Here is a 9171-nt window from a genome sequence, read left to right on the forward strand (position 1 = left end):
TGAAAAAGAAGGACAGACATCCCTTCTTCCCTTAGGATTCCTGCCCAAACCAGCCTCACTCCAGGCAGGGGACTGGCAGGCAGACCCAATACAGAACTGACCAGCCCCTCAAACCTCCAGGACTGGTTCTAAGGAGACCTGGCTGCAGTGTAGTGGGGGGGTCACGAGTGGGAAGGCTGCTGAAGGATGGACGAGGTCTGCAACTGGGAGCAACAGGTGTCAGCGCTGTGCGGGGATAAAGCCATAGCGTTAGAGGAAGCTGGGCAGAGGGTATGGGGACAGCACCATTTTTGCAACTTTTCTGTACGTCTAAAATTATTTCAGAAATAGGTGTGTGTTCTTTTTTTTAAAAAAGTGTCTTGGCAGTAGAATTGGTGGGAGGCAAGGCTTGTGTGATCTGCCTGCGGGAGCCCTGCCCCCTGTCCCCCAGGCTCTAAGCAGAAGACACAGAGTTTGCCTGGTCACCAGAGGGAAGATGCCCCCCCCCTCCCACCCCTTCGGTCCCAACACAGGCCTCCAGGACCCCGAGGTGGGCTCCACAGCCCTGTCCCACTGCTTCACCCCCCAGATGAGACATGCTGGGGCCCCCTCACTCTTCCCTCTCACTTTTGGGTGGTTGGGGAGAGCTGATCCTTCCTTTAAACCAGCGGTCGCCAACTCCTTTAAATTGGCCACCGCTGCTTTAAATCCTTGTGAACAAGGCCTCTCCTTCCTTTGCTGTAAGACAGCCTTTGGGAGTTCCTAGAAGGAGGCGTGGGCACTGGCAAAGGGCGCTGGCTCCACGCCCCAGGCTCTGCTCTCCGTGACCTGCAGCAGGGGCTGAGCAGGGGCAACTCCAGGGCACCTGGCCCTTGGAGAGTGGAGCTCTGGGCCTCAGGTGCCCAGGCAGCTGAGGGTGCAGACACCCTGGGGGGCAAAGGCACCGGGCTTGCGTGCTATGGATGAGGGGCCCTCCAGGTCAGCCCAGCCGGGTGAGGCTTGTGGGGCGAAGTGGGCCAGGGAGAGTGGGGTGCTGCCTTTGGTGACGAGCCAGCCTGGCCTCGTACCCCATGGAGTCACAGCAGGAAGGGCACAGGCGGGGCTCTGGAGATCATGTGAGCCGCGTGTGCCAGGCCCTCCCTCTGGCCGAGCATCAGGAAGTGGGGACGGGGTCGCTGCTGGGGTTGGGCTGGGCCCCCAGACAGCCCCAGCTGGGTGTGCTTCCTTCCCCGGCTCTGGCCCCGGGCCAGGTGAGCAAACGCTGACCCACATTTTCACGGTGCCGGCGAGAAGTCGGCCACAGGAGGCTGGAGCCAGGCCGTCCCGCCACAGGCTGTGGGCCGCCAGCACCTGCGCAGACTTTCCAGGCTCAGGGTGGGTCCTGTGGGGGAAGGAAGGCCTTTCCCTGGTCCTCCCGGGGGCCAGCCCTGCTGGGCGTGGGACGACAGAGCCGCCAGGGCTGAGCTGGCGGTGGGGGTGCTGGTGCTTCCGGCTCTACCTGGAAGCCTGACCCCTCTTCTGTGTGCCCCTCTGCTCCGTCTGACTGAGGCTGGCCCTTCCGGCCGCCATGTGTCCTGTGAAAGACGTTTTCCTGTGGAGACGCAGCCCGTGCCCTAGTGGTCATTGGAGCAGTAGAGGGAAAGTCCATGGGGAGGAAGAAACTGCGAAACCAGAGCACAAGCCCCCAACTCCGGTCCTGTTCCCAGGGCCCACGTCAGCCTGCCGGCTGGTAAGGGCTGCCAAGACCGCCGGCTGACTCAGAGCAGCAACGCTGCTTGGCCGCCTGTGGTCACGCGGGAAGGGATTATCTCGCCACTGAGGCATGTGGGGGACGGAGCAGCTGAGCCATCTGGTGAGCCCATCCCATCCCACACTCTGCCGAGGGAAAACCGAAGCCTCGCGAGGGCGTGGACGTTCAGGGTGAGGACGTGGGGCCTGGAAGGGCCTGTGTGGAACCCTCAGCCTGGCCTCGCTGAGGAGAGGAGGGGGGCCCACAGCCCCTGAGCCTCTGCTGCCCTGTCAGCCCAGGAAGTACCTGGAAAGGGGGGCCTTTGGGGCCTGGGGTCCGGCTTTCATTTATTTATTTTTGCATTTCCCTCTTCTTTTTTTAATATATATTTTAAAATATATTTTATTGATTTTTTTACAGAGAAGAAGGGAGAGAGAGTTAGAATCATCGATGAGAGAGAAACATCGGTCAGCTGCCTCCTGCACACCTCCCACTGGGGATGTGCCTGCAACCAAGGTACATGCCCTTGACCGGAATCGAACCTGGGACCTTTCAGTCCACAGGCCGATGCTCTATCCACTGAGCCAAACCAGTCAGGGCAATATATTTTTATTTTAGAGACAGGAAGGGAGAGGGAGAGAGATAGAAACATTGATGAAAGAGAATCATTGATCAGCTGCTTCAAGCCCACCCCCTACTAGGTATCAAGCCTGCAACCTGGGCATGTGCCCTGACTGGGAATCGAACTGTTCATGGGTTGACCCGCAACCACTGAGCAACACCGGCTGGGCAATTGATTGGTTCTTGTATGTGCCCTGACAGGGGATGGAGCCCACCATCTTGGCGCGTTGGGGTGACACACTCATGGACTGCACTCCCGGCCGGGGCACCCCTCTTCTTCCCTTTCAGGTGCCAGGCACTGTTCTTCCACAGCAATTTGAAGATTGCTGCATCCACTTTGAAAAGTTGGGATTCTGCCCTGGCTGGTTTGGCTCAGTGGATAGAGCGTCGGCCTGGGGACTGAGGGTCCTGGGTTCAATTCCGGACAAGGGCACATGCCTGGGTTGCAGGTTCAATCCCCAGTAGGGGGCGTGCAGGAGGCAGCTGATCCATGATCCTCTCTCATTGATGTTTCTAACTCTCTTATCTCTCTCCCTTCTTCTCTGTAAAAAATCAATAAAATATATTTAAAAATATATATTAAAAAAGAAGAGGGAAATGCAAAAATAAATAAATGAAAGCCAATTTTTTTTAAAAAAATCAATCAATCAATGCATAACTAAGTGAAAAACAAATTGATGTTTCTGTCCCATGCTCTCTCAAATCCTTACATTTTTTAAAATTAAAACTAAAAAGAAGAGGGTCAGGGCCTGTCCAAATCCTGACTCTGCCAGTGGCCAGCTGTGGACCTTGGTACTGACTGAGCCTCCCTGTGCCTCAGTTTCCACATTTGTCAGATGGGGCGGTTGTGTGGGCGACTGAGTTGGATGCATGAGCAGTGCCTGCCACCGCAGCTGGCGTCTGGTGAGCTGAGTCAGGCTCAGCCTGCCTTCGTGCTCTTTGCAGGTCCAACTTGTGCATTGTTGAGATGGAGGGTGAATCGGCCAGCGCCCGGAATAGAGTCCGGAACACGTAAGAGGCCTCTGAATGAGGAACTGGGGAAGATGGTGGCCAGGAGGTCCTTCAGGAACAGCTGGGGGCCTGGGGCCAAGGCAAGGGTGCTAGGAGAGCTGGGTGAAGAGCTGGAGGCCTCCAGCCGCATGACCTTCTCAGTCTGCCGAGAATGTGTCCGCCGTGAGCTCACTGCTTGGAGAACGTGGTTTCCGCTGGCTGCCTGCCGCGGGCAGCTGCTCCCCATCAGGACTCCTGGGTCTGGCTGCCCCTTGTTTTCCAGCAGGAAGCCAAGGCTGCTAACTGCAGGCCAGGTGTGAACATCCCCAAATCCCCAAAACCATCACCCCTGCCTGGGACCAGCTGCAGAGGGCAGGCCTGTGGGAAGACAGACAGGGCAGCGGAGCAGGAGGAGGCTGGGTGAGCACATTCCCCCCCGCGTGGGCATCACCGGCTGGTGGAGGGGGAGAGGTGGTGGTGACTATTGAGGACCTTCGGCCCCAGGTCAGGGGGCCTACACCCCTGCTGCGTAGTCTTGGGCACCCAAATCCAGGTGGATGGACCGCCCTTTAGACCACTGGCCAAAGCATCCCAGCTCTCTGTGGACCCCACCAGTCATGGTCTACAGGCCGGAACATTCTGGATGGTTCAGACCCTCCTGTAAGGCCTGGCCCAGCCCCACAGGAGACTTCCCGTCCAGCTCAGGGCCTGGTCCCTGCCCAGCTCCCTTGGCTTTGGTTTCCTTCTGCACAAGCCCAGGGCTGAGCCCTGCCTTGGTCGTGATGGCTGTGCCCTGCCTCCCTCCTGGTGAGGTCTGCCCAATGCGCCCCCGCCGCCGAGTGAGGGGTCCGTCCGCCCGCGCCTGCACCGGCACCTGGCATCTGGTTCTTGGCTCTGGCCCTCCCGTGGGGGGATGCTCACTCGTTTGATTGGCGTCTGACGGGTGATGTGGAGCATCTTTCCGTGTGTCTGTTGCCGTGTGTCCTCTGGAGAGAGGTCTGCTCGGGGTCTCTGTCCCTTTAACTCGTGGTTGCGTTCTAACGATTTTTAGCCGCCTGCTCGGCAAGTGACAGACATGCCTGCTGCTCTGTCCTTGGCCAAGAGTAGTTCCGTGACCTCCACCGGCTGGAGGACATGCTGTAGGGTGGGCACCTGAGGGTGGCCTGGCACCGTGTACCTCATCACTGGTCCCACCGATGGCAGGGCCCCTTGCCCAGATGCTGCTGCTTGTGTATTGAGCTCTGCCTGGCCCTGTCGGGCAGCGGCCCGACTGCTCACACACCTGCCCACTCTGGGCTGCGATGTGGCCCGAGGAGGCACGCGGACATCAGGCCGTGGCTCCCTCGCGGGCCTTCTACTCCAGAATGTCCTTGGCTGCCCTGGTTTGTTTTCGATGGTGACCTTCTCGTCGAGTGATAGAGAGACTCTTCGGTGCTTGTGGTTGGTGGGTGGCACTTCCACGCGCTCAGGCCGAGCTGGCACCTTGAAGAGGCCAGGCCTGCCCGTGTCACAGCCTGCCCTCCTCGGCACCCTCGGGGCTTCCGCACGCACCTGGCACACGAGTGTGCACGGTGCCCTCTTTCTCACCTCTTCCTGTGAGCACTCGTGTGCGCAGCTGCCTCCGCATTCTCCTGTGGTGCCCGCGTTGTGGGGGCTTCCTGGGGCTGCTCGTGGTCACGGGCGGAGGCAGGGTGTCCTGGACTCTTTCTGGCTCCTGGCCAGCGGAGACCATCCTGCCCCTGTGCCCCGTCCTGGCTGGAGGCACACGGAGTCGGAGTGAGGCTGGAGCACCTGGGCACAGAAGGCCGTGCTGGCATCGCCCTGAGAGGTCCTCCAGGCCAGGCCCCTTCTCAGCAGCTGCACAGGGCGAATACCCGGGACCCTGCTTCTCCCGTCCATGTCTCCATGGAACTGGTTGTGCCCGTGTGGCTGAGAGCACAGTCCCTGACCGGGGTGGGGACGTGGGGCTCGAGCATTAGAGTTTAGAGCAGGGGTGGGCAAACTTTTTGACTCGAGGGCCACAATGGGTTCTTAAACTGGACCGGAGGGCCGGAACAAAAGCATGGATGGAGTGTTTGTGTGAACTAATATAAATTCAAAGTAAACATCATTACATAAAAGGGTACGGTCTTTTTTTTTTTTTTTTTAGTTTTATTCATTTCAAACGGGCCGGATCGGCCCGCGGGCCGTAGTTTGCCCACGGCTGGTTTAGAGCCACAGACAAGAGGTTGAATGTCCGTCAGTGGGGCCACACCTCAGCCCAGCATCCACTGTCCCCAGAGCCCCAGGGGAGCCTGCTGGGCTCATCTCACCTGGCCAAGATGCCCAATGTGTCACCAGTGGCCCCTTCAAGGACCACAGCCTCAGGGCCGGTGGCTTCAGGGGGCCGGGCGTCATCTGTTGCTGATCAGTTGCAATGCACCAGGCGCCTCCCCACACACCTGTCCTTGCTCACCCGGACGCCCCAGCCAGAAATGCCTGGGCTGCCTGCCACTGCCCAGGCCCCCATGCGAGGCTCCCACCCAGTGGGCCCTGCCTGGGCAGCCCCCTCTGAAGCCGACAGACTTTAACTGGGTGTGGAGGCTCAGCACTCAGCAGCCAATAGGGATTGGGGTCCTTAGGGCTCCAGGGACAGGGCAGCAGGAACCAACCTCTTCCCTGACCCCCAGCCTTGAGCTCTCCTAGAAGCACCGAGTGGACATGGAGACCTGCACTGACCTCTGCCTCCCCTAGCCCCACTGGGAAGGGGCTAGGCAAGAGTGGGGATTGGGAGCCCCGTCCTACTGACCAGCCTGGGCTTGAGGAATGGCCAGCCCAGCATGTGGTTCTCATTGTGGGTGTGATGGCTCCTCCTGTGAGTTCTTCCTCCCCCATCCCCCAGTGCACAAACCCAACCAGGCCCCAGCGCCCTTGGGCTGAACACAGGGCCCACAGGAGCTGCCACAGCTCTGCCAGGGCAGGGAGCCAACAGCCAAGGTCACCAGGCCATGGGGTTACACGGCCACTCCACCCCCTGACTGCTGGGCACTCTGTCCATTCACTCTTGCCACCAGGGTGACCACAGTGGTGACCACACAAAGTTCTCACCCTCCCATGGGGACGATGTCCTGGGGTCAGAGTCCAGCTGATGAGAGCAGGGAGGATGTGGGCCACTGTGGAGAGAAGTGGGCGGGGTGACAGGGCCGTGGGGGCGGGACCCACAGCAGCGCACTGGAGGCTGGGTCTGCTCAGGGGACAGCGGGCTCAGTGGGACATGAGCCCTGGCCACCTGCTGGGGGAGGGGTGCCCCGATGCCCAGACACAGCAATGCCTAGCAGGCACTCACTGCACCTCCAAGTAGGAGACTCCCCCAGGCCCAGCACTTGACCCACCTCTGGGAGAGAGTTGTAGGGGCTCCTTGAGGGGGAGCAGACCTTGTCCTGGGGGGGGGTCTCAGTCAAGGCTCAGAAGAGCTGGGGAGCCCCCTGAGGGCTGTGGTTTAAGCACCCCACTAGGAGCACAGAAGGTCAAACCCACCCAAGCCCACCTGTGGGTATGGCGGTGAGAGCGGTGTCTGCAGCCACTGGTGGAGGGGAAGGGAGAGGCCGGTGAGGAGACAAGCGAGAGGGCCGGTAGGGGCAGGTGAGGGCGCAGCCTGGTCCGACCAGCCCACCCAGGCCAGCTAAGCACCCTCTTTGTGACCCAGGAGCCGAGAGCCGCTGCTCCCACCATCACGTCATCTCTGCGCCTGGCTGCCCAGGGCTGGTTTCCCCTGCGGCTTCCAGGCCCTTCCATTTGCTGAGACACTCATCACTTTGACTGGAAAGCTGGCGCCCAGCCCTGAGCTGGGCTGCCCCGTCCTGGTGACAAGACCTCAAGGTGCTGCAGGGGACTGTGCCCAGGGCAGACGGGCAAGCCAGGGAGGCATGACCAGCCGCTCAGATGGGGACGCTAAGGCCGGAAGCCCCGACTCCCACCGAGATGGAGGTGGCCTCTCCCTGGCCTCCACTCAGCCTGCCCAGGCCTCTCCCCAAGCTGGGCTGGCCCTGCCCCAGGACCTCCTCTCGCCCTGCCCTCCCAGCGCCCCCTCCTCCCTGTGCCTGGGCAGAGGGGGCAGGGCCCGTTCTGTTCTGGCCCCACCAAGCTGCAGCCCCAGGGGACAGAGGCCCAGCTCACACCAGATGTGCAGGTCAGGGGGCAGGCGAGGGGAGGAGCTGGGAAGGCCACTTCCTGGAGCAGGGCCTCCCCAGAGACAGCCAGGGAGGGGGACCTTCCCCTGCTGTGTGGGGACGGGAGCTGTGTGTACAGGGGCCTGGGGATACGCTGGAACAACCAGGAGGGAGAGAGCAGGTGAGGGTCTGCTGCTGAGGGGGAGCGGCCAGTGCCCGGGATGTGTAATTAGCTGAGAACAACGCCCTGGACCCTCAAGGACAGAGAGGAGCCACTGCCCTGAGCCTGGCCTCCATGTGGGATTGCTCTGCTCCTGGAGCTGGAGCCGCATGAGCCCACACGGGCCCTCATCAACCTCGGCCCTCGGCTGATTTGGGGTCGTGTTCCTCCCCGGGGGGTTTAGCTGCTGGGCCCAGTGAGACCTCAGACATGAGCTGCCATGGACCAGGGGCCCCTGGCCCTTAACAGAGCAAGGAGGGAGCCTCCACCCCGAGGGACTCGGGTGTTCAGAGGTGTGGGCAAGGCATGGCCCCCACTGAGTCCGTGCCCTGGATCGGGGTGGGAGGGGCTTCAGGGTGCGTGGGGACGAGGAACTTGGGAGCAGGCTCCTGGGAGAGGGGACATTGTGTTTGGACAGTGGTCAGTCCCTGCCGTCCAGGGCTGGCCATTGGGGCAGAGAGGGATGGTAAGTGTGTAAGCAAACAATGAGGTAAACAGCAAAGGAAGAGTTGCATTTACAACTCATTATAGGTTAAAGGTCTAGTACAGAGCTCTTAAAAACCAGTAAGAGAAAGTCCAGCCATAGGTTCCCAAATAGGAAATAGAACAGGTAACTCATGGGACACGGGACGTGGCAGTGCAGTTCCACTGGGACGAGGAGACAGCATGTGAGCTGGCCCAGAGGAGCCGTTCCACCCCCACACGGATGTGAGTCACACGGCGTATGGCTCGGGGCCTGGGTGCTGTATGGAGAACACTCTCCCAGCTGCGGCTGTGAACCCCTGCAGCTCACTGTGGGGAGCTGTGCCCCCGATTGGCCCAAGGGCAAGCCCCAGGCTGAGCCACTGTAAAAGCAGGTGGGCAGGCACAGGAGGACCCGGCCGGTGAGGAGTGGGGTGACCACGGCAGCCTCCTGCAGACGCCAGGTGCTGACATCACCAGGGCACTGGGAGTAGAGACAGAATGAGGCCGGCCGGTGTGGCCCAGGAGCTAGTGTGGGCTGGGGCACCAGAGGGCCTCCGGCGCGATTTCCAGGAAAGTGCCCGAGTTTCAAGTTGGATCCCGGCCCTGGTCGGGGTGCGTGCCAGAGGCAACCAGTTGCTGTGTCTCTCCCATCATTGTTTTTCTCTCTTACCCTCCCGCCCTCCCTTCTACTCTCTCTGAAAAACCAATGGAAAAAATATCCTTGGATGAGGATTAACAACAACAAAAGAACCGTGTCTGCGCCCGTGTGGGAGAGAAGGTGATGGATGCTCGTGTTCATAAACAGGAGACGCACTGGCTGCTGGGGTGCAGCTGCTGAGGGTGCTGGTCTAGCAACGCTGGCAGGGACACCCGCTGGTCTGCAGAGGACGGCAGCGAGCAGCAGGCGGCGGGCGTTCGGTGGGAGATCGGGGTGCAGCGGCAGAGCTGACGACTGCTCTGGCCGCGGTGCCCAGGTCTGAGGGTTGGGGACACTGCTGGGCTGATGCCTTCCTGTCAGG

Source organism: Myotis myotis, unplaced genomic scaffold (genome assembly GCF_014108235.1).
Source record: "Myotis myotis isolate mMyoMyo1 unplaced genomic scaffold, mMyoMyo1.p scaffold_m19_p_1, whole genome shotgun sequence".
NCBI lineage: Eukaryota > Metazoa > Chordata > Mammalia > Chiroptera > Vespertilionidae > Myotis > Myotis myotis.